Below are 26,863 nucleotides of genomic sequence, written 5' to 3'. Positions count from 1 at the left end.
AGCTTGAAAATAATGGTAGGCATATGTTCTCCTGCAGTTGATGCTGAAATCGTACAAAAGGGGAAAAGCTCACTGCTATGAAAGTGAACTGCTAGACAGCTACTCAGTGTTTCAAAGGCCACTGCTAAAAGGTGGAGACTTACTCAGAGACCCTAGAGCCCACCTGTACAGGGAAAAGTGAGAGTTACTTTCCCTGGGACCCATACATTCAATTTAGAATATATTGTGGTATTTTTGAGAAGGGAAAGGCAAAGTGTTTTCACATCTAGGCCCAGAAGACTGTATGTTAGCCTGGGCTCAGAACACAACTACCACCATCACCTGGAAAAGCTATCTGAAATCCATTATTGGGAGAATGTTAAAAAAAAAAAAAAATAACATACAGCCCAAATTATTAGACTTATTTCTCAGAACTGGGAAGAAATAATAGAGGAGTAAAAAATGTATATAAATTCATTATCCCAAAATATCACAAAATTCATGAGACAGAAGAGATGCTTAAACTCTCATTCATCTGTAATTTTTGGAAATAAATAGTTTTGTGAGATTGCGATTGGTCTAAAATCTCATGTATAGCAAAAAGTTGGCCTTGGGGCTAGATTGAGACCCAGGATGTTTTTCAGGGCTCTCTCTCTCTCTCTCTCTGCAAAATATTCAATGGCCTCACTGATTTGATAATGTATGAAAGATAGTCTTAAAAATCTTTTTAAAACACAGTGGTACACATTAGGATAAAAGGCAAGAACAACAGTACATGTTCATTATAGATTCTAAACACAGTAGGATTTTCTATCTGATTTGAACTTAGTAAAAAATAAATCTGCTAAATTAAATTTGGCTCCAATTCTTAAAATAGATATTCTGGTCTTTAATATTATAAAAGCCATCAGATAATATGCCATGACACCATATAAACTATTTATAGTTAATTATCAAAGCCAGGCAGGTCGCTAAAACAGAAAAATGAGTTAAAGTAATTATTTTGGTAATGAAAAACATTAACTAAGCAAAATCACTAAATACATCATTTCTGAATTTTTTTTTGCCCTTACTCAAAAAGAATCTATTATCTTGCTACCTGACATTGTCTAAAAATAAGGCAGTGTTATATTATCAAAAATCTACCATATGAATTACACACTGGATACAAGTTTAAGAATTAGAATATTACAAAATGCACGATACAACTAGACATGGAGCAACTGCTCAGAAAATCCAATGTTTTATCACTGACTTGTACTCCAATCCTAGTACCTCAGTCCACCAACTCATTCCATTTGATTTCCAAAGCAATACATAAAAATGTAAGAAGTCATTATACTGAATGTAATTTATTCTTTCCTTGAAGATTCAATAGACTTTTTAAATAAGTGCCATGAAATTAAGAATTGAATTCTTATGACTTTTTAAAGACATGAAGGACCCAAGATTGAACAAACAAGCCGGCATGTCAGCAAAAAGACTACCAGGAACATATAGGGTTTCAGATGTTTCTAAATGCTGACAATGACAAATCAAAGTAGGAAGTAGTACATACATAATTAGTCTTATAACATATGATGAACTACACTTTCTGCTTCACATGTCAAATCTCTAAAAACAAAAGCAAAAGTAATGTGGAGTATATACATGATTTTACTTTAATAGCTTATAACCAAGTTAATGCAAGATCAAAATCTGCTGGGCATGTAGCACTTAGCTCAAATTTTATAACTCCAAACTGGGCTTTCAGTATTTTCTAATTTCTCTGATAAGCACTTATTACTTGTATTTAGAAGGGGGAAAATGTCTATACAAATCAAGAATTGATATTAGTTTATTATGAAACAGACTGACTTTTTGGAAAAGCTTCAAGTTCAGATAAAGGTCTTTACATCGACTAGAACTTTCCATAAAAGTCAATACTAACCTAATTGCCCTTTTAAGGCAATGCAGCCCACTGAAACACTCATGAGATAGGTTTTTAATTTTTCTCTAATTTGGATAGCTCCTGAATGCTTTTCTCCAAACCAGTCTAAGCTGTAGATTTTTTTAATTTAGTATTTGAAGGGTTGAGTTAAATAGGCAAAGTTCATAAAATTGTATATATTTGAAGAACAAAAATGGTTAGATAATGAGAACATAGTTTCAGCTGAAGGACCTACATATTTATTTCAATCTACAGTTGAGGAAATTTTAGAAGATTATTTTTGATACCTTAACCTTTAAATTGTCCTTTATTTTAAATTGCTATTACCTGCAGTGCTCACAATTCCACAATCCAATTCCGAGCAAATAGAATCATCCCTTATGAAAGGGCCCCTTCACCTAAGTGTGTGCTGACCTACTTTGCTTAGATATGAGAAGAAGGGCCTGCTGAAGTGTACATATTTGCCTTTTCGTCCACTTATGCCGTTAGACATTAGGCTGTAGAAGAGCCTCATTTAATGACATCTTCTGGTCTCTTCCACACTTTATTTAATAAACTTAGATTTCACAATATCTGAAATGTATTCCTTCTAAACAGCTGCCTGTGGTAATGTACCCAATTGATAGCATCTCCTTCTACGGCCCCTATCCCAGAATGACCCATTCCAATACAGTAGCTTTCAATGTTCTAGAAGAGACAATATTTGGTAGACAAAATAGATATGACACAATGACAAAGAAACCAGCCATGTCAACTACATATCATAAATCATGTTGCTAGGTGTTCTCTAAAGGTGTGACACAGAAAACTATTTTATTCCTTTCACAGAGAGTCCTTCCACCAGCAACATCAGCTAATTCCTGAGCCTTCATTTGAGTTACTTCATGATGGAATGTTTGTAAATATTTAGTGATCAGAAAATCCAAAGAATCATTTATTACAGAAAAAAATTAGAAACAGTCTAAAAATTCTATAGTGGAAATTGATTAAATACATTATACAACAGAATACTAAGCTTCCACTAAAAATTGTACTGTATCTGTATTTCTATATCTACAGTGATATTTATATTTATAGTTTTGTCATATGAATAAACAGTTTACAAAACATAATGATATATTTTTTGTAAACACATATGTTACAAATATCCACAGGAAAAAAGTCTAGACGGTATACATCAACTTCATAATTCTTACCTTTGTGTTACAGAATTATAATAACTTCTGCTTCATTTTTTCAGTATTTTCTGATTTCTCTGATAAACATATTACTTATGTTTAGAAGGGGAAAAGGGCTGTTTTTCTTTCAAGCATATTCTATGTTTTCAAACATGTAGACTGCACTGTAAAATTAAAAATAAATGCTTACTACATTAGTTTTCTTTAAAAACATGAAATGAGCCTGCAGATTTCCTAAATAATTGGAACCTTTGCCTTTTGTGTATAATTAAGTTCCCAAATTCTTCATATTTCCAAAACATAATGGTTCAGGAATGTGAGCCAAACCACCAATAAAGATGAAGCTGAAATTCAAACCCAATTGCATAAGGAAATTCCAGTCTCAGATATTTCCCATCATTCCAGGAAGAAAACAACAACAAACCATCAGAATTCCAACTGTTGTAGCACCTAGGTTTTCTTCAATATCTATCTACCTAGGTTACTGCAAAATAGAAAAGACCATGTGAAAACTCCGTCTGCTGTCTTTACAATAAGGAAATTTACATAGCTCTACTGATAAGTAATCACCATTGTTTTCCCATGGGAATTTATTCTTAGCACTCAATTACCAGAAACTCCAGAGATAATCTATTCCCACTCAACTGATTAACTGCCTAAGTATGAACCAGCAGGGCTATTTTAATATTTGTCTGGTTAATCTGTGGAGCGTGGACACAGATTCACTGTAGCAGCACTCAAGAATGTAGGACACACTCAATGTTTCCAAATTCCATTAGCTCTCACTTGAGCTGATGTGCACTGTGCTGGTTTCATCTGCCCAAGAAGCCTAGGAAAGGCTAACCTACGCTCTCCATTTCTATCACACAACCCCTCCATTCCTTTCCTTTCTTCCCATTCTTCTTTAAAATGAGAGCCCAAATCCTTCTAATTTACTGCTCATTTATTGGGAATAAAAATATTACGTGCACTTCGGTATCCATCATAAAAGTAAATTAGGACTGTTAAAAAAAAAAACTCACATGGTTTAGGAAAAGGATGGGGCCAATGATTTACTATCCTCTGTTTTTAAGAAACTTCAATGCCGTATTCTAGGGCATATTGGCAGTGCCCAGCTTACTTAAACTGTCTCAGTTTACTCACCTATGAGGTCAAAGTAATCCTGTACTCCTATAAAGCTATAAGAAAGTTTGGAAATCTGACATGGAATTCAGTAGGTGCATAAAAACAGCTTTTCAAAGCATCTGTGGGAGAAGATTAGATCCTCCTCCTTTTGCTACCTTTCCCGCAGAAAATCCAATAGTGTTCACTCAAGGGACTGGGATGGGCATGGGGGTGGCAACTGGAGGCTGGGGATGGTGGCAGAGCCAGCATCAGAGGAGAGGAATGCAGTCACCCTACCCTCCATGCCGTGGCTCCTTGCTCACCCTCACCTGTCTCTCTTCATACCCCCGGAGATAAACAAGTGTAAATTTAAAAGGCTTTCCAAGGAAGTCATTTGACCACACCCTCAACTTCATATATCTTCAGGGACCAGGCACATAGAGTCAACCTGGGTCGCAGAGAATATGAAATGGCAAGGACTGTGGCAAACAGGACAGGGCAATCCATACACAGTGCAGTTAGAGTTCAATTTTTGTAAATGGCAAAACCAACCAACCAAACAAAAAATATCCAGGGTGAACATGGCCCAGGGGATTGCCTCTTTGCAACGTCATTGTTCTCTCATCCACTACATCTAGTCCACCACAAATTCCCAGAGATCCTACCTTGAAGATTCTCTCAAATCTGTTCTCCTTTCCTTATCCCCGTTTGCTTCTGCCTTAGTTTCTGCCTCCAGTCTGTCTCAGTTGCAACCCCCTGGCATACTGCTTTCAGATGGGCCTTTCCAGGGCATAGTCTGATCTTCTCACTTGATGTTTAAGGCCTCTGGTGGCTCTCACAGCTCCCAGGATGACGTCCAGACTCCCTGGCTTAGCTCCACCACAGGCCTTCCATCACACAGCCTATTTCTTTGCCCTGACCTTTCAGCCTTCCCCGACAAGCCCTGGGCCTGTGTTATACTCATAACTCGAGTGGTTCTGTAGATTCCCTCACAAACCAGTCATTGCATACCTCACAATTTGTTCTTTCTGCCTGAAATATTCTTCCCACCTTACACCCTCATTCTTTTAGGGTTACCACCTTCCAAAAGCCCAGTCACATTTGCATTGCAATCTCTAGAGCCTAATACACAGTGCACACTTAATAGACATTTATTGAATATATGACTAAATGAGAATGCAAAGGAGATGGCTTATGTTCCACAACACGGACCCAGTGATGTGTATCTTCTTTGTACATCAAGCGTATAAAAATCTACCTAAAATATAACAGCTGAAATTTTAATAGCATAATCGGTTTCAAAATAAGGAAAAGGAACTTCCCATGTATCAGAAGAATAATCATCTCAAAGCCAGAGTGGAAAGACACGCTAACACTTACAGCCCACAGGGACACAGACTTGGACTCTCATATCTAGGGGTTAGGTAGGGTCTTGAGAGCCCAGCCTGGGCAGGGGCTGGAACTAAGACCTCGAAAAAAGCAAGGATCACTGCAAGACCAGAAAAACTGGACCCATGAAATTGGCACACAATGATACAGAGTCCGGATTTGTACTACCTGTGTGGTGTGAGAGTACCAAACTAAGATATTAGTGTAAATACAAAAGAGAAATAAATGCAAAATAGCTCCTTAGAGACCCCTCAACAAACAAGGGTTCATAGGATTCCCATGGAAAAAGTAATTCTGCTGAAGATGAGTAAATAATTGAAAATTATACATCACATAAAGAAATGATCCACCATGAGGGAGATTTGACAGGTGTAGCAAACAGGAAGTTTACCAAACCATAAATTTGAGAAAATAAAACAGGTTGAAAGAGACTGTGAAGTGAGCATACTAAAGAGATGAAACAAACAACTGAAACCATAATGAAAGAACAAGATATGATTTTAAAAAAAGAAAAAGGTGTGTTTAAAGATGATACAGGGTAATGCTAGATTCTCTCCTCTGTGACCCTCTGGTACCTCAGGAGGAAGGGGAGAGAGAAAAGATTAAGAGCAGGTCAAAAGAGGAAGAGAAATCAGAAAAAATACGGACTATGTAAATGTAAAGACAATTGACGAGTTTTTTCAAACCTCAAAGATCTCAAACAATCCAGCACCCATATCTACTTCTGGGGGGCAAAAAGAGGAATAGAAAATAGAATACAGTCAATTAAAAGATGAACCAGATTTCAAAAAGATACCTAACTAAATATACACATTCCTCTTCTTTGCCTCCAAAAACTCCTCTGAAATGATAGTGGAGGGATTAAAAAAAAAAAAAAAAAAAAAGGATAAGAAAGTGAAAAGGGGAAGAGAGCGGAAGAACAGACGGGAAAACAGCAACACAGTTTAGGACATTGGGAAGCAGATGAATTAGTGGTGACCAACCTACAGGCCCAAGACAACAGAGCCCTAAGCCAGCAAAGGGGAAAGAGACAAGAAGCAGTCTGACCTACACAACAGAAGCCTTAAAAGTATGAGGACTTGTGGCATCAAGTACCTTGGAAAAGGCTGTGAAAGTGGAGCCAAAAATAGATTGGTTGAAAGACCATTGAAAAAGTTACCTCTGGATTCTCACTTTGCACAGCTGAGCAAATGCCTCCCCCAATACCAGAGAAGACAGGAAGTTTGTTCTCTGGAAAGGAGAAATGAAGACCCTTTAGTACAGGGGGCACCAAACACAGTTAAAAGCAGGGGTACCATGCTAAAAACAAGGGATTAAGTAAAAATTGCAAACAGATTAAGTAGGATCTGCCCTCATCCTTTACTTCATTAGGCATCCAGAATAACTTCCAGGTAAATGATCAATTTTTTTTTTCTGGAAACCTCAAAAATTGTAAGAAAAAAAGACAGAAGGACACTGATCACCTTGCACTGAAACCCATATAAACAAGTTCCTCTCATACAAAGCGCTTCCAAAGGCTTTATATTGGTGCCTATTTTAAAGTATGAATGGACAACTAAAAAAAAAAAAAAAAAATCACTAGACATTTGAAGAAACACTCTAATAAATATAAAAGCCAGAGATCAAAACAACAACAACAACAACAAAAACCCACAAAACAAAAGAACTTGGAGGAAACAGACTAAGTAGGCAAATGATAATATTAAGAAAAACTATTACTAACATTCTCAGAGGTAAGGTATCCAACAACATGATGGTACCAAAAAAGGACAGAGAATTTTAAAAATAGACCTCCTAGAAATTCATGGTAAATATGGAAAATTCAATAGAAACAAGAGAAAATAAAATTGAAAAATATCTCAGATGTAGAACAAAAAGAAAGATGAAAAACTGAAAGAAGAGAATAAAAAAGTAATCTAGAAGTTCAATATGTGAATAGTAAAAAACCATTCAAGAAAACTTCTTAGAACTAAAGGTGACATGAATGCCAGAATGACTGAGTTCATCAAGTATCCAAAAACAATGACTGAAAAAAATACCTTTCTGTTATTATTCCATACTAATTAATTATTTTAAAGAGAAAAAGGATAAAAATACCTTGAAGAATGCTCCAGTCCCATCCTGCTTCTCACCATCCTGGCTGTGTTTCCCTCCATCTCACCCCAACCAGCTTCCAGTCTCCATCCCTGACCTTCCTCACTGCAATTTCTGTCCCTAACCAGAGGAGCCACTGGAGACTTACAACACAAAGACAGTGTTCGTGATAACTAAGAGTAGAATTCTGATTGTACTTTCAATCAAAACCTTGTCATAGGCAATAGTGCCTCTTTAATAGTACAGAAAGTATGAGAATAATACCACTATAAAATTTACATAGTTTTTTATACACGAAAAATTTCCTCCAGATTTTCTAAGGCAGTTCAGATTTTAAACATTTTTCCTTTGTCCATACACTATAAAAATGTCCTATAAGATTTAGTATTTCAGTTTCTAAATTACTTCTCTCCCAGAATGCTACCCATAGTAGTTAGAAACTCTTGGTCAGATGTGTGCTGGTTACTTTTACTCAGAAGCATGGCCACTTCTAATAATCTATGAACTTTGGAAGACTGACTGGGTCACCCAGTCACCATACCTAACAAAGATAATCAAAAGCAACTAATTTAAAGAATACTTTCGGTTTTTAAATTGGAGACTGCCTAGTGTTGGCAACACACTGATAGCAGACTGCAGGCAAAGAATACAACTTCTGGATTAATATAAAATGTTTTTAAAAATCCTATCTATATTGAAGTAAGTTTTTGCAGTCCATTGAGGATTAGAAATTCCCATTAGCTGGGTAGCCAAAGGTTTTCCATTTCACTGAGAAAAGTCTATCAGACTACACTTATAAAAATAAATTTGACTCACTGAGGTAAAAAAACCTAATTTAAGGAACATGACCTTGGGAACTAACACCAAGTTTCAAAATTAACAACAATGCACAGGCCCAGATAGGAGAAATCAAGTTCAAGTCTATCTTCCAAAATAAATTTCTTATACTTATTCTGATAGCTAGAAAAGTTCAAAGTATTTTCAGATCAGAGAGCCTGCAGAGGGGTAAATTCTAAATTGATGGCACTTAAATGTATACCCTTTGGGCATCCCTTGCCATGAAGGCCCTGTTCATGTCCCCAGCATGTTTTGTTGGCCCATATATGGCTCTCCCTGCCTACTTATCTTGGCCTCCTGGAAGTAAAAAAAAAAGAATCAAAGATTTCAAGGAAAGCAAGTGTAGATCTGCTCTACCTTTTTCTCCCCCTTCCCCCAAATGCATTAAGGTTGTTTTTTTTTTCCTGACAGCAATTACACTGATTCATAAAAATGAATATCCATCCATCAATTTATTGCCTTCTCTCCACTCACCACTGACTGTGACTTCTTAATTCTAATTAGGGTCTGCTGATTTCCCAAACTTCTGGGTCCCATCTTCACTGAGCTTCTTTATCAAGTGACTGCTAGTTAATAGCACAAAGGTCAGCTATCTAGAAGGGACAATCCTTACCCATGAAGTAGGTCAGCACTGGAACACAGCATCATGTTGTAAAGTGACTACAGCTGTAGCTTTAGGCTCGGGTGGAATACCACCAGAGGGCAGCATAGAGTCTATGAAATTTCATCCTAATCTCAGCACTCTTCTCAAGCTCCTGGAGATAAGCTTCCAAAAGATGTCCTGGGCCCAAGTGACACAATTAGGTAATAGAACTGTAAGAACTAGAACCCCTGTTTTCTAAGCCATCAGCTGATGCCCTCTCCTCTATACCCACATGATTTTAATGTGTATCTAGTGATCTGACAATTAACAACATGGCCATTTCCAAGTTTTTCATGCATATCTGAGCTATCCTACAATCTCACAAGACCATGTCTAGGACCTCAAAGAAGTATAAAGATCTAAAAATTAAAGAGCACACAGTTTGCTAGAAGGACTAATCCTAAGACCATCACTGAAAATATTTATTCTTGCTTTATACAAAATTTTAATAAGCTTTATTCGCTGGCTTCCATAACTATAGCTTAATGCAACAAAATTAGAACTTTACAGTTAATGATGACAACTGAACTATAAGGAAATTGCATAAAATTACATAAATTGTAAAATTAGTTAACAAAAAGCATGATAAAACAATTTTAAAAGTAGATAAAAGACTTGAACATAGCCTAGGCTCTTTTGTATTAGGTCAAATAAGTTCTTTACTCTTAAAAAGAGCTAATTACATATCACTGTGGTATGCTACACTTTTTTGGAAGAACCAAAGTTCAAAATGAGTTTTATATAAAAGCATTCTCTCAAGTTCACAAGCATTACAAAGTGTCCAACATCAACATACATCTGACACCAAGTGTATAAACCATAACTTTAAATAAATAACCATGAAAAACTTACAGTAAAAATACTCCATAAATTAAAAGATAAATGACAACAAAGGGCAAAATATTTTTAAGTTTGTTATAGATTGCAAATATAAAGACCTCTTAAAAATCTGATAAGAAAAAGACTTTAAACAATTATAAATAGGCCAATCTCTCTCTCTCTCTCTCTCTCTCTCTCTCATACACACACACACTCCCCCATAAACACCAACAAATATGGAGGAAAAATAGTTCAATCTCCTCAGTTTAAAAAAAAAAAGGGAAAAAAATTAAAACAATGCCAAGATGCCATTCTTTAGCTATCGAGTTGGCAAAGATGAAAAAGAGCCATATTAAAAAGAACCAGTGTCACCAAAGGTCCAAGTTCTGCCAATTCTCTCTCTGAAGCATGTCATGAGTCCATCTACAGTGATGTGTCGCTTAATGATGGGCATACCCTCTGAGAAACATGTTGTTAGGCTATCACTGTCCAAACATCAGAGTGTACTTCCACAAACTGAGATGGTATAGTTTGCAACACACCTAGGCTGAATAGTACAGCCTGTTGTTCCTAGGCTACAAACCCATGTAGCATGTTACCATACTCAATACTATAGACAAGTGAGACACAATGGTAAGTATTTGTGTCTTTAAACATACATAAATATAGAAAAACACAGTAAATATATGGTATAAAAGATAAAAAAAATGGTACAGCTATATAGGACACATACCATGAATGAATGGAGCTTGCAGGACTGGACGTTGCCCTGGATGAGTCAGTGAGTGGTGCATGAATGTGAAGGCCCAGGACACTACTGTACACTGCTGTAGACTTTAGAAACACTATATAAACTATATGAAATTTATAAAAAATATTTTTCTTTCTTCAATAATAAATGAACCTTGGCTTACTGTAACATTTTCACTCTATAAATTTTTAAATTTTTAAAACTTTTTTACTCTTTTGTAATAATATTAATTTTAAAACACAAACACACTGTACAGCTGTACAAAAATATTTTTCTTTATATCCTTATTCTATAGGCTTTTTTCTATTTTAAAAAAAGTTATTTATTTATTTTACATTTTAAACTGTTTTGTTAAAAATTAAGACACAAACACATACACTGGCCTAGGCCTACACTGGGTCAGGATCATGAATGTCACTGTCTTCCACCTCCACATCTTGTCCCACTGGAAGGCGTGCAGGGCCAGTAACACGCATGGAGCTGTCATTTCCTAGGCTAACAATACTTTTTTCTGGAACACCTTTTGAAGGACCTGTCCAACGCTGTTTTACAGTTAACCTTTATTTTATTAGTAGAAGGGGTACACTCTAAAATAACAATAAAACATATAGTAAATATATAAACCAGTAACATAGCCGTTTGTTATCATTATCAAGTACTATGTACATAATTGTATGTGCTATACTTTTATATGACTGGCAGTGCAGTAGGTCTGTTTACGCCAGCATCACCACAAACACATGAGCAATGCCTTGCACTATAACCTGTGCACAGGATGGCTGTGTCACCAGGCAATGGGAATGTTTCCGCCGCATTATAATCTTATGGGACCATCATTGTATATGCGGTCCACTGTTGACCAAAACATTGTTGTATAGCACAAGACGGTACTTCACCTTCACCACAACCACCATGGTTCAGGCGATGTCCTTTTTCATTTCAATTACCTCCAACAGCCTCTTCAATACTGCTCCTGGGCAAACCCCACCCCATCCAAACCCCAACTGCATAAAGTACCAAAAGGGAACTTTTAAAACTATGTGATTCCCATCTTTGAAATCCTGCAATGACTTTACAGTGTTCTTAAAATGAAATCCACACTTAATTATCACATGCCATACAAGATCACTCCTGCCTTTGTACGGCTGAGTCCCACCAATGTACACTACACTTCCATTACCCTAGTCTACTTTTAGTTCCTACTGGCCTCACGTCCTCTGAACATGCTGTTACCTCTACCTGGAACACCATCACCCTATGGCTGCATATGATTGGCTTCCACTCAACTTTCAGGCCACAGATCGTGTGTCTTCTCTTCAAACAAGCCTTCTCTGATAATCCTTTGTCTCGGTCCATTTTGCACTGCTGTAACAGGACCGAAGGCTAGGCAGTCCAGCACCAAGGTGCTAGCATCTGGTGAGGGCCTTCTTGTTGCATCATCCCATGACACAGCAAAGAAAGGGAAAGGGTGGGGGTAACTCACTCCAGTGATAACAGCATTGATCTGTTCATAAGGGCAAAGTCTTCGTGACCTAATCACCTCTTACAGGTCCCACCTCTGAACATGGTTGCATTCAGGATTAGGTTTCTAATACGTGAATTTTGGGGGACACATTCAAACCAAAGCGCTCTTACCTACATCATCTTACTTGCAGAACGTCTTTCTGCCCTAAGAGAATGGAAGCTCCATAAGAGAAGGTCCCTTGGTTGTGTGTTTCATTACTGGATCCCTAGGAGCTGGCACAGTGCCTGTTAAATGGTAGGCACTCAATAGAAATACCTGTTCCATGAATGAAAAAATGAATACTAGAGAAAGAAGGTGGTCGACTACATTTGATCCTCAGAACATGTCTTAATTCCAGATTCTTCACAATACGAGACTGACCAGATTACCTTCTTAAAACTCGTTTTTTCCTATCTATAAAAAAGAACAAAACCTACAAACTATTTAGAGATTTCATCAAAAGAAAATTAATTTTTTAAAAATATGTAATCTCTTAAAAAATACAGCTAGGATTTTCAGGTGGGAAATTATGCTTCCTTCAATCATACCATTTCTTCTTTAGATTTGCTTTAGTAGGAAAAGAAAAAAGTGAGGCCTACAGGCCTCAGTAAAAATGTAATTTTTTAAGTATGTAAAGGGAATCAGCCATTCAATTGCTATACCTAAAGAGGTCCAAGAGAGGTTGCCAATTTTTTATTCTTTTCTATAAGCAAAAGAAACAAAATCTAGAGTCAATGCTCTAATATAAAAATGAAAAACATCCAAACAAAATTCATAATTTCATATTTGCACAATAATGAATTAAAAGAAAAATACTTGAAGTTTTTTTCTTCAAATTGTATACACACCTATCTTCCACCTAAAATTAAGCCTTCACACTTTTCACAGCTACCAAAATCCTCCGCGGTGGATATTTAATCAGATTTCTAAGGGCATCATAGTGGGAAATACGGCCTAAATATAGGACCTTACAGATGTTTCCCAACAGCCTCTGAAAGTGTGATAATTTTTCTACGTCCTTTATAGGTGAGTTGTTCATTAATTTGTATTAGCGACTGACACTCTGGTAGGGATAATAATACAGGCACACCTGAGCAACACAGTAACAAGATGGCAAGTGCCTAATTATTCCTTACCTGACACGTCCTAGACACCAAAACAGAACTGCAGGTATCACTGTCCTAAGTTGTCTTTTTTATGCCCAGATCATAGAATGCTCAATTTTTCAAAATTCTGTACACATTAATACCTAAACCATTTGATGAAATGTCATTCTCACATACAATGACAGCATTATGTTATCATAACCTGGGAAGGTGGCATGGCTCATTAAGAGCGTTTCAAAATCTTGTCAAATGATCTAAAGATATAAACTGTGAGATCAAACAATTTCACTTTCAAATGTCACAGGTTATTTCAGTATAAAAAAGAAACAAGGAACAAGGAAAAATATGGATTTAATTTGTAAAAGAACAGAACATCAGTCATGAAGATCCAAACTGGAAAAATGACTAAGAACAGCAATTATGTACTACTCCCCCCCTGGAGGAAAAGGGCCTCTCAGTAAGGGGGTAAAATTTAGCACCTAAAAATGCCCAACAATGACTTTCCAAATTACATCTGGAAACTACTTTCTTACCATAAAATAACAGTGGCAGTCCCATGGGTGTCTAGTCCATATTTTGATCATGTTCTACTCCTATGATAAAAGAATCGTACTTCACATGTAATACAAAAGTCTCATGACCTAAAGTAAGTTGTTCAATAGAACTAAGTATATATTATATAGAGATCCTGTTCATTTAAGGAACTTGATGATTAGCATTCAGAGAACAGATTATCAGAGCACTCTGGCAAGGCTATAGCCACATCAATTTCACTGAAGACACAGCTCAAATTTATCTTCTATTTATAAACCTAATGAGCTTTTCTCTTTGGTATAAAAAGAGCTAGCACTAAGAAGCTAAGGGCTGAAAACTATACATATTTATGGAAGCCAAAAATCACTGAATCGAAATAAAACCAAACATTTATTAAGCACCTACTATGTAAAAAGCTTTGTCTTGGGCATTCTGTCAGCCACAACAAAGCGTATACCATGGTTCCTGCCTAACTAGGTTGAAACATCCAAAACCAAACACCTGTTTTCTCCTCCAAACTGACTCCTCTTGCATGCCTTTTTCAGCTTAGTGAGTACAACATAAGACTAGGAAAGAGAGCAAAGAACTATCATTTGAAGAACCTTTTGCACTAGTCCCTTGGAACAGATTCTGACATATTCTGCTTGCTCTTTTACTCCATTTTCTGTTGCTATAGCAGAATACCCAAGACTGGGTAATTTATGAAGAAAATTCATTCATAATTATAACCAAATTATATACTGTACTACTAAAAACAACTAATGTTTTAAAGCGGCAGGTTTCCACCCCCTCCCCCTTTCTGTAATTTAAGACTGAATCTCTGCCACTTTATTGGCTGGGTGTCCAGAACTGATTGACAACTACGGTAACAAAGAACAAATGATATGCAAATAGCTATGTTACTTGGTCCCTGGTTCTGGAGGCTGGGAAGTCCAGGATTGGGCAGCTGTATCTGGTGGCTTCTGGTGAAGGCCTCAAACTACATCATAACATCAGAAGGAAGAGAGGGATGCTTTTGGTTCCTGAGAGGGAACCAAATTGACTTTTCTAACAGATTCACCCTCATGATAACTAACCCATTGTGATAACCCATTAATCCATGAACAGATTAATTCATTCATGAGAGCTGAGCCCTCATGACCCAATCACCTCTTAATACTGTTACACTGGAGAGTAAGTTTCACCATGAGTTTTGGAGGGGGTAAACATTCAAACTATAGCACTGATGGAAGACATTCTTACCATGTCTTCTAATCTTTAGATGTGTGGTTCATTACAGCAGCCACCTCCTTCCTGGTACCGTGTACTTCACGTAGATAAGATCTGGACTGAGGTGAGCTGCAATGGGTTGAGATTTGGGGGACCTTAGAATGACGTATTAATTTCCTGTGGCTGCTGTGACAAACAGCCACAAACTGGGTGGCTCTAAACAACAGAAATTAATCATCGCAGTCTGGAGGCCAGGAAGTCTGAAATCAAGGTGCTGGGAGGGCCACACTCCCTCTGGAGGCTGTGGGGAAGAATCTGTTTCTTGCCTCTTAATCATCTGGTGGCTGCTGGCTTCCTTGACATTCCTCGGCTTGGGGCCACATGGCTCCAATCTCTGCCTTGTCCTATGCATGTCAGATCTCCCTCTGCCCCTCTCTTATAAGGGTACATATGACAGCATTTGGTGCTTATCTGGAAAATCCAGGGTAAGCTCCTCTTCTCAAGAGCCTTAATCACATCTTTTGCCTGAACATGTTTGTTCCTCTATGAAGATAGAGACATTTTCAGTGATTCTACTTCTATATCAGATTTCTTTGGCCAAAATTTCAATTATCTCCTTCTAAAGCCTTAAATTTGTATTTATATATGTCACTTGCATCTTTTACACTAGCCTCTTTCCTGGAAAAATCTTTCACACTTGATTAATGGAGCCACCCCCATGTTTTTACTGATTCCTCTTAACTTTTCTTCTTTAGGGCAAAACAACCCAAAGAAAACAACTCTTTTAAAACTAAGGGCACGCCAGAGAGAGATGGGAGGGGGGAAAGAAACAAAAAGGCTATAATTTACCCATGTTTTATTTAAATTTTAGGACTAAGAATTTTAACTTTAGTTATAGTCTATAAAGCTAACCTGAAAAATGTACATTCTTCAACGCAAACATGCAGATCATAAACAGAGACTGAAACAAGTGAGTCTGAAATTCTATCCTAGGCAGAGATTTTTCATTCACAGACAACCATGGCAGTAAGATTAAAAATGTTTGAAGAACCACTCAAAGGTATACTCATGTACTAATTTGAAATTTTTATTCAGAAGTACTCCCACTTACATGAAAATATATAGTCAGACCTAAAACTTTCAGCAGATTAGTACGGCACTTAGCACAGAATAGGCTCTTAAAAAATATTTGTTGAATGAATAAGTGAAATTAATCATTAACAGTATCCAGTAAATGTGAGCAGTTCCTCTTAATACATTAGTTCCTACCTGATGGTTATTACCTACCTTTAAGGAATATTAAACAACTGCCTACAAGAATGACAGAATAACACATTGAACTTGGAGTTACTATATTATTTCCAAATAATTAGGGAGGATTTTTGCTTCTAAAATCCATACTGTATTGAACATGTACCATTAAAGCACTATGTATCCCCGACAATGAGCAATTCATAATCTAGGTAGGGAAGCAAAGAGAACACATTAAGGTAGAATATACAGAATAAAATTTGCTAAAAGTATGAAACAGTAAATGAGTACAAATAATATATACTCAGATTAAATAAAGGCAAAAATTAGTGAAGACTGTCAACTACCTTTATGTAAAGAAGGCAATGTGACATTATTTGCCAAAATCTATACTATACTTCATGTCCCAGAAATTAAATTTCTTGCTTACAGAAATATTAAAAAGTGAGTCAAAACATATGTTCAAAAATGTTTAGTGGCAGCCCCATATATATAAAGAATTTCCAAAAGCACCTAACCATTCTTCATTATGGTTTGGATAAATAAATTTTGTACCTACTTAAACAGAATACCACAAAATCATTTCAAAGAATGAAGTATATCTGTACATAATCAACATGTCTGGGCCGGGCGCGGTGGCTCACGCCTGTAATCCTAGCTCTGGGAGGCCGAGGCGGGTGGATCGCTCGAGGTCAGGAGTTCGAGACCAGCCTGAGCAAGAGTGAGACCCCATCTCTACTAAAAATAGAAAGAAATTATCTGGCCAACTAAAAATATATATACAAAAAAATCAGCCGGGCATGGTGGCTCATGCCTGTAGTCCCAGCTACTCGGGAGGCTGAGGCAGTAGGATCGCTTAAGCCCAGGAGTCTGAGGTTGCTGTGAGCTAGGCTGATGCCACGGCACTCACTCTAGCCCGGGCAACAAAGTGAGACTCTGTCTCAAAAAAAAAAAAAAAAAAAAAACATGTCTGTGATACAGAAACAGATATCATTTTTATTTTAAAATGTATTTATCACATATATGTGGGCATATATTTTTATATGTGTACATATGTGTGCATATGTATATATAAGCATAAAAAGTCTAGAAACATACACATATAAAGGCTATGGGGGAACAGGGATAGAGAATTGAAGATGATAAGTGAATTTCACTTGTTCATAAATGATTTATATATATAAATAATTATGTATCATTCTATGCTTTCAAAAAAATAAAGATTACAGAGAGAGCAGGAGAAAAGAGAAGAGGAAAAAGACTAAAGATTACCTAGGAGTTCTCAAGTCCAGAGCTATGTATGTTTTGTGAAATATAAGTAACCATCAATAAACAAGGCCCAGCCATCGTGGAATTCACCTCCTCTTGCAGCCGTATCTCCTTGGGATTTCCACTCCCCTCCCTCTTTTGAAAGCCAGGTTGCTTAGGACCTGCCCTGACCTTCCTGGCAGTGGCAGTTCTGGCAAGAGCAACAGGAAAGAAAAACAGAAGAGAAGCAGGACCTGGAGAGCAGCTCCCTCCTTTCCCCCTAAGCTCCCTGCAGGCACTGCCATTCCTCAGTCCCAGGATAAGCTCTTTCACCCATCCCAAGCCCCAAAGCTTGCTCAAGCGACAATTCCTAGCAGTGTGATCACTCTTCAGAAAGACCCACCCAACCAAGACCTAACATGGTCACCACAACGAACCTTTCTATCCATGACCTGAATCAAAAAAGAGAAGGGCAGTTGAGCACAGTGGCTCATGCCTGTAATCTTAGCACTCTGGGAGGCCGATGCCTGTAGTCCCAGCTACTCGGGAGGCTGAGGCAGGAGGATCACTTGAGCCCAGGAGTTTGAAGTTGCAGTGACCTATGATGACACCACTGCACTCTACCTCAAAAGAAAAAAAAGAGAGAGAGAAAGGCTTTTCTATAATGCAGACTTTTTTTTTATCCTCTCTCATTTTTAATGTTGTAAGGTGTAAAAACATCACCAGCAGAAGACTACCATCTTAGAGATGGGGCTACCCAGGTCTGCAGCATGTTCCTGGGAACCCAGACTAGAAAGAGACAAATCCTCGAGCTCCTCCGCAGCCCATTAGTAGAGTCAGTAGAGAAATCTCCATGTCACTGCCCTACTTGTCTCCATCCTTATTCCAGGGCAAAGCCAAAGCAATGGAGTGAGGTGTGGGCTACTTAAAGACCATTCAGAACCTGTTTCCCAAATATTGTTTACTTGTATCACAATTTATAACCTCCTTATACCACGTATACTATTATTTACCTAATAATGTTCTTTAAATTGGTTCACACTCTCTTTTTTAAACTAAGCCTTGTTCTAGGCAACAATATCTATGAAAACAGGTTTCAATGGCTATTTTTTTTAAACTAACAAATATTAAAACAAATGTATAACTGAAAATGTAAAAAGTGTTTGTCTGAGTTCCATGGTACATGAAACAGTGATAAGGAACAGTGTTCTGAAAGAAAGGAAAAAAAAAACATCCTGGGAAAATGTTCTGAGGTGTAAGCAAAAGCACTGCAAACTGCGGAAGCACAACCTACACAAAAGTGTGGTGCCGCTGCCCAAAACCACAAAATCTTTTGTCTGTAATGAAAACAGTAATTGGAGTAAATAAATGGAGAAAAAGGAACAATGAGAAAAAAATCCTTTTGTGAGTTTCCTCTGTCACTAATTTCAGTTGACTTTAGATCAAATTCTTTTGGCCTTAGGGACCTATTTTTGTTCTGAATCTAAATATTTAAAAGACAACTTCTGTTTGAAATGGTGAAAAAGTTCTAGAGAGGGATATTGGTGCTGATTGTACAACAATGTTAATACACTGAATGCCATTAAATCGCACACTTAAAAACACTTTATAATGGTAAGTTTTGTGTGTACCTGCCATAATTTAAGAAAAAAAAAATGTTTTTAAAAAGTCAACTATTGTCAGCCTGTGAGTCAAGAGGACCCAGAGGAGTGGCCTCAGGGTGGCCCAGCACAGCCGAGGCAAGCAAGTCTGCCCTCACCCTCGCCTTCTCCATCTTTTACCTCCTAGGGCTTTCAACACAGTGTGCAAGAAAAAATAGGGCAGCGTAGGGAAGAATGAAAGCCTAACCACTCTGCTGGCTAGATGTTAGCATCCTTTTGCTGCAACGTTTGACAAAGGAGAAAGTGGTACTTTGGGCCCCTCTCCAACTGTGAACAAAAGGGTGAAAGGCAGGTTGTCATTTTCTTCTTTTTTAATAGATTTTTCTGAGGTTACTAAGGTTGAAACCATTAGGTAAAATTAGACTGTTAGATCATATGTGGATACACACATATATCTCTTTTATATTTGGTAATTTTTACATGGTAGTAAGCTTAGGAATTAAGAATCGGGATTAAGTTTGACTTCTAACTTGTGCGATTCAGTTCACATAAGCCAATCTCAGGGTGGGGGAAAAAGTCCACATGTACAATAGGAAATTAATCAGATAAATCTGTACCTTTACAAGCAATTCTGCGCAATTGTAAATTATCTTCTTGGGAAAGGTTCAAAGATATGAAAAAATGCATGTGTTATTCTTTATTGCTAATTTTAAGCAAGCTTTATATTCAGTAAATGTATGGTTTTGTGATATCTATGTCATATATATATATGCACAGAAAATAAGAATTTAGGTCTACATACCAAACTGATGATTTAATAATTCTTCCTATCTTCTCATAGTGAAAAGTTTATTATAATGAATAATTACTTTTATAACCAATAAAAGTCTATAAAAATTAACAGATGTTTTAAAGATAGATGCCCTTTAAAACACACACACACACACACACACACACACACACACACACCCATCTCCCTACCTCTGACCAAAAAAACCACACGCAAGCATCCATCGTCTATTACTGCAGTCTCCAACCCCCCGGCTACAGACTTGCACAGGTCTGTGGCCTGATACGAACCCGGCCACACAGCGGCGGGGTGAGTGAAGCTTCATCTGTATTTACAGCCACTTTCCATCCCTCGCATCCCCACATAAGCTCCTCCTCCTGTCAGATCAGCGGCTACATTAGATTGTCATAGGAGCACAAACCCTACTATAAACTGTGCACGTGAGGGATCTAGGGTGTGTGCTCCTTATGAGAATCTAATGCCTGATGATCTGGGGTGGAGCTGAGGTGGTGATGCTAGTGCTGGGGAGCAGCTGCAAATACAGATTATCATTAGCAAAGAGGTTTGACTGCACAATAAATGTAATGCGCTTGAATCATCCCAAACCTATCCCCACCCCTCCCCCAGCTCACCCTTGGTCCATGGAAAAATTGTCTTTCATGAAAACCGGTCCCTGGTACCAAAAAGGTTGGGGACCGCTGCTCTATTATAAACAGAAACTGAGAGGAGAGACCTGGCAAGCTGACAGACTAAATTTAGCAGACAGATATAAGTAACAGATCCTCTCAAAAACAGCCCCTGAAATAGTTCTGGTCTTATGAAACTGAACTTCATAGGTAGGCCCGGCACTCTGGGCTTCATTTAATGAGCTTCTAGTTTTATCAAATGGCCACAGGAATTACATATTATTTCAAATAGCACCATAGTATGCTAGCTGATGCAACGACTTGGCAAACAGCAACTTGTTTTCTGTATTTCCATGAAATATCTGTATTTCTATGAAACATGTAAATCAAAATAACACAAGTCAAAGTCTTTAGAAGCAGGTTATTCACTTCAGGAGTCACAAACAACTGTATGATAGATTCTTCATATGAAAGAAGAAAAAAGTTTTTTAAAACAAAGAAATGTATGTTGAAGTCTTTTATTTGAAAGTATTTTATAAAATTATCTAATCATCTCAGCAAACATTTTATGTTAGTGCATTGTACCTATTTTACAGATGAGAATATAGAGGCTCAGAAAGAAAGTGATTTGAAGTTTGATCTTTGTACTATAATTCTAATCCTATCACACCAAAGAATTATCCGGAATTTATAATTAAATTGGTGAGGAACAGAGCCAAAAGATCCATTTCTTCTTTTTTTCTTTTAAAGTTTAAAAAAATTTCTATTGTAATTATATTCCATAAAGACTTTAAAATTTATAGAGAACTTTCAAACTTGCATTCTTCTTTTTGGACTAAAGTTTCAAAACAATCTATGTATTTTCTTCAAACTATCAATCTTTTAATAGAGCAGAAAGATGGTTTTCTTGTAGCCTTTGAATTAAACAATGCAAGCTTCCCTTGCATAACTGTGCCAACCGCATTCATAGAGAAAATTCTGGGAAAGCTGAGCAGCAAGAAGAGAGAGAAATATGACATTTGTAATTTGGAGATCTAGGATGTAGAAATTATTTTTAAAAATTATAAGAGTTTATAGTGACTAGTTTTTATTTTTCCTGATAAAAAATATAACTTTGATTTGTGTACTGTCTCATGTGGTGTTTTAAATTGCCTTAAATATAAAATTCTCTATATTGCTCTATTTATACACACACATAAAATACATATATATAAATAAAATATGTGCATTGCTTTTTAAAAACTAGGCTCAATATACCATTTTTCTCAGTATAAAATAAAGAAAGACTATCTAATGGAAATGAGATTTGCTTGAGGCTGATGTTTAACATAAGATAATCATAAAGCACAGCAGTTAACATGGTGCTATAAAACAATATTTGTGTTCATCCCCCACTCCAAATTCATATGTTGAAATCCTAACCCTCAAGGTGATATCAGGGAGTGGGGCCTTTTGGAGGTGATTAGGCCACGAAAGTAGAGCCCTCATGAATGGGATTGGTGCCCTTGTAAAAGAGGCCCCAGAGAGCTCCTTTGACCCTCCTGCCACACAAGAGCACAATGAGAAGACAGTCATCTGGAGGAAGACAGAGAACCAGACAGCACCTTGATCTTGGACTTCCTGGACTCTACAACTGTGAGAAATAAATTCTTGCTCTTTATAAGCCACCTTGCCTATGGCATTTTGTTATAGCAGACTGAATGGACTAAGACACGTGGGCTTTGAAATCTCTAAGACTGGGTCAGAAATTATCCTCCTTCCTTCACTAATGACTACCATTTTTATAATCTTGAATAAGTGACCTAACATCCAAGCCTCTTGTTTCCTCATCCTAAAACAAAAACAAATAATATCGACCTCAGAGGGTTTTAAAAAGTTTTTAGTTTTTATTTTGAGATAATTTTAGATTTACAGAAAAGTTGCTATAATAGAAAACTGAGTCATACCGTTCACCTAGTTTCCTCTGTATTAACAACTTAGATAAGGGTAGTATAATTATCAAAACCAGGAAGTTAACATTGTTATAACACTATTAACTAAACAACATATTTTTTTTTCAATTTTACCTCCTATATCCTTTTCTCTGTTCCCCTGATCATTTAGTTTTGTGTTTCTTTAGTGTCCTCTAATATGTGCCAGTTCCTCAGTCTTTGCTCACCTTTCATGACACTGGCAGTTTCAAAAAGTACTACTTATTTCGTAAAATGTCTCTCAGTTTGGGTTTTTCAAATATTTTCTCATGATCAGATTGAGGCTATGCATTTTGGGCAAGAACATCCCGGAAGTGATGATGCGTCCAACTCAGTGACCATACCAAAGGGTACGTGCTGTCCACCTGCCTTGTTTAAGCTGGTAACCTCAGAGACTTGTTTCTGTAAGCATGGTTCTGCAATACAGTAAGTCTTTAATAACTGACAGTTCTTACTGTGCTAAAGTTAGGTTTAAGAACAGAAGTTTTGGAATCCGATAGACTTGGCTTCCAATGCCCACTCTGCCAGCTCCTGTCACATGACCTTGGGTAAGGTTTCTAACTTCCCTAGTCCTCTTTGCTTCAGTGTACCATAAAAACAAAGCTACCTGAAAAGTTGTGACATTGTTATAAAATTAGTATGAAGATTAAATAATATATGTAAAGCACTCAGTCCCTACAATTTATAAGTGCTCCATGAAATCAATCACTATTATTACTTCTTAAGGGAGTCATTATTTTTCTGCAAAATAAGCACTGTGAACTAAGATAAAGGAGTCTGAGATTTGATAAGAAAAGTGATTTGGGGGCATTCTGGGAGCAGGATGGGAAGATGTCAGTGGAGCGGGGAAGGCATGGGAGAGCCTCAGCTGTGGGAGTGCCAACATCCATCTCATCCTTCCTTTGGATAAACAGGTTTTGCGATTAGAGCCTGAGAACACGAAAGACATTCATGCTTGATTTCTAACACATTAACTACATAATGCAAGAACTGAACCCCTGCTATACACTGTGGAGGGTTCTCTCTCGTAAAACCATTACCCTCTGCCTGCTGGGCTCTCCTGCAGGCAATCTTTAGGCTGTGACATAGGACATTAAAAATTTTTCTTCTACAGCTGCCTCTGGGGTTATATTTGAGTTTAGATTATAAGAGGGCAATTCTAGGATACCTAACATATGGTAGTTAAAATACATTACAAAACAATCCCTCCTTTTAAAATATAAATCTAACCCTGACGGAACCAGAAAATCAATTTAAAACTAACCCTAGGGGTCTGGAGAGGGAGGTCAAAATTTTAAGCACTTCTCTACCAGACCACATAAAGAATTATAAAACTAATTATTGCACCACAGCCTTTGTGGATTTAACCTCAACTTTGGAAATACACATCCTTATTTCTAAACATGAGAGTGTAAGATTTACTGCACTGCAGGATGGAATATATTACTTCATATCGCTTAGATGGTAATTACAAAACCATTACAGCATGGTTATGTGTTGAGGTAATTAGAAAATCAATGTGATACAATAACCTTTCTATGGGACACTGTCATTACTAGCCAAGCTCTTCAGCATCCACACCTTAGATAAGGACGTTAACAGCCACTTACGTTCTCTCAGTGCCAAAGTGGGAACCTGTATGCTACTAAAATGAAATGCGTGTGTAGCTCTCTGAACAAACCAATGTGACAGACAGGGCTTGATGCTCCAGCTTCCAGGCCAGGGAGAGGTCCACTGGCCCAGGTGACTTCCAAATTCCTCTGAAGAGCCTTGAATTTTCCAAGGCCTAAACTGCCTAGTAGTTTACGCAGAGAATTGAGCAGGGGCCAAGAGTCCAAGTTCTTTTCTCAGAAAGCACCTGGCCCACATGTGAGATAGTGGGTCTATCACTTCCCAGCTTTCTCAGCTTCCTATCCTCCTCCTCGAAGGGAGGAAGATGACAATAGCTACCATGTACCGAAAGGCTACTATGACCTAAGCTCATTAAACACAAATCATTCCTACAAAAAGGGATAGGAATACCTATTGACAGGTGGGGAACCCAGGCCCTGAGAAGTGAGGCACTCAGGGCCACACACTGAAGCGGAGCTCCAACAATGAGCTCCAACGCCTGAGCACTCCACCAACTGAGCGGTGTAACCCCAACCAGAGATGCCATCCCTGCCTTCGAACCTTGAGGTAATGCTGACAGGAGATTCGGGAACGTGTTTTCAGGTCCTTAAAATGAAGTGCACTGTAACCACTAGCATTAGGCAATCGTTATTATTAACAAATTCTACTCCCCTCCCTCCCCTTTCTCCCTGAGGCTTTCCAGTGTGTACCTAGGGTCAAACATTCCCCCACTCTGGGGGTTCCAAAGCCAGGCCTTCCCAACTCCTCTCTTTTCCTAGGCTAACATTATCCTTATTCCATTAATTGGGAGACAAAAGCAATTTTCCGGCAAAGCCCAAGCCAGGGACACAGCCTTCCTTACAGGCTCTGGAGTGTCCCTCTCACTCCAGAGCATCTTCTGCATCTACCAGACAGGCAATTCCAGAGCACAACTCACACTTTCCAACCTTGGGTCACATGTGAGGGCAAACTGCCTAGAGGAGGAAATTCCATGTAGTTTCACTTTCCTTAACCATTAAGGCAAAGGTATAAAAGGATTCTTCGGGGGTAAAAAAGCCCTCCACACACACACCCACCTCCCTCAACCCCTGAGACCTCCAGCCACAGAGGGAGTTATCAGAAAAATCAAAGATCTGATCTATATGTGTTTGCGGGCACTAATTTACATTCTATCTCTTTCTTCAAAAAAGGACTTTTCCACATTATCACACAAGCAACATACTCTCCCTATAAAAAGACTGAAATAATACAAAAGTACACAAAGTTAAATAGAAAGACAGACACTGCAAGCAAGCCTCCTCCACCTTATCCTTCAGAGATAACCAGTGTAAGGGTTTGCTTCACAGCAAATCTCACCGTTAAATGAAAAAAGCAAGGTGGTAGATTCATCTGCATTGTAGGCTGCCATTTGTGTAAAAGAGAGGGCAAGAGAGAGATATATATGGATTTGCTGACAGAAATATAAAATACAGCTTGAAGGCTTAAAAGCAACATCCACAGCCTCCAGGAAGTGGACCTGGGAGATGAGGGTGGGAAGTACACTTGCCTCTGCATATCTTTTCATATCATTTGATTTTTGAACCATATAAATGTATTATCTACTCAAAACATTAACAATTTAAATATTAAAACAAAGAGTCCAGAACAGTGCCTAGCATGTAGCAGGCGCTTGATAAAATATTGCAGAATGAATTTTAAAAAAAGTCTGTTTATTTTAACATAATTGGAATTATACTACTTAGATGGCACATGCTGTTTTAAATAAGCTATCACATAAAACAACAACAAACAAAAACACTTGATTACTGACATGAAAAGGCATCCATGATTAGTTCTTACAGAGGAATGGTATAAACTAAGAGCAAAAGAAGATTTTAGATCTCATCCAGCAACTGGCAAACGAGTCTAGACAGCTAATGTACAACATGAGGACTATAGGTAATAATAAAATCATACTGCATATGGGATTTATAGTAAATGAGTAGATTGTAGCTGCTCTTGCCACAAAAACAAACAAAAATGGGTAACGTGAGATGATGGATAATGTTAATATGCCTCACTATAGTTAACCTTTTTACTATCTTTATGTACCCTATAACATGTTGTATACCTTAAATATACACAATAAAACTTTTTTAAAAATATCATTCTGAACATTTTTTCCCAAAATTCCTATGGGTAGAATAGCCACCTGGAAGTCTGGGTGCACAGCCCTAAGGGGCTCTAATAAGAGGGGCAATTTTTATGTTTAACCATTACAAGTTTACCTTAATACGACATGTAAATTTTGTGTTTTGCTCTATAATATAATCATGGCTATGCTAATATCAAAACCACTGTCTTTGCCCAAATCTTTAAAAAATATGTGCTGTATTTAGCATGTTATTTCACATCTCTTGGCCTACCACCTCCTATCTGGGAGAATTCAAGCACCCCAATTTGAAAGTCACAGATTCTAGTTCAATTCTCAAATTGTATACAAACTGAGATCAACAAAGCAAAGAACTTTGCCCAAGGTCACAAGGCAAACACTGTCAAGGTTGAGACCCGGCCATGACAGCAACTTCCCAATGGGAGCAAAAGATTCCATTTCACTCTTTTTATCTGTCCCATTTCTCCCCTTCCCATGCACACAGCCACTAAAATAAAAGCCCTCTGACATCTCATCTGGTCCAGAAACTCACGTCCA

General features: G+C 37.6%; 1 protein-coding gene across 7 annotated transcripts in view; it reads right to left on the bottom strand.

The window, feature by feature from the left end:
* The window catches only part of SGMS1 (sphingomyelin synthase 1), a 280,335-nt gene that overhangs the window by 43,983 nt on the left and 209,489 nt on the right, over positions 1-26,863 (bottom strand). The window contains exon 1 of one of the 7 annotated variants that reach the window (XM_045569234.1): positions 15,111-15,145. The exons of the other annotated variants lie outside the window; for them this stretch is intronic. The gene's annotated coding sequence lies outside the window, so the exon portion shown is untranslated. Of the gene's footprint in view, positions 1-15,110; positions 15,146-26,863 lie in introns of those variants that run through there. 7 annotated transcript variants of the gene reach the window in all.

This window comes from Lemur catta, chromosome 14, assembly GCF_020740605.2.
Source record: "Lemur catta isolate mLemCat1 chromosome 14, mLemCat1.pri, whole genome shotgun sequence".
Classification (NCBI taxonomy): Eukaryota; Metazoa; Chordata; class Mammalia; order Primates; family Lemuridae; genus Lemur; species Lemur catta.
This window is presented reverse-complemented; position numbering and strand designations above follow the sequence as displayed.